A 366-nucleotide genomic window follows, 5' to 3' on the forward strand; every position below is an offset into this window, starting at 1 on the left:
ATCTACATGATCCCATACATGTGTCACACCACACACACATACACAAAGATCCACATGATCCCATACATGTGTCACACTACACACACACATACACACAGATCCACATGATCCCATACATGTGTCACACTACACACACACATACAGACAGATCCACATAATCCCATACATGTGTCACACTACACACACACATACACACAGATCTGCATGATCCCATACATGTGTCACAACACACACACACACACACACACACACACACACTCAGTACACTAAACTAATAGAGCACAGTCTGCATCACCCTAGCACTTGCCTGGAGTAGTCAGTTGTCATTTAACAAGGGTTTTAGTTAGGGTTTATACTGCTGTGAAG

This window comes from Grammomys surdaster, unplaced genomic scaffold (assembly GCF_004785775.1).
Source record: "Grammomys surdaster isolate TR1022 unplaced genomic scaffold, NIH_TR_1.0 367, whole genome shotgun sequence".
NCBI lineage: Eukaryota > Metazoa > Chordata > Mammalia > Rodentia > Muridae > Grammomys > Grammomys surdaster.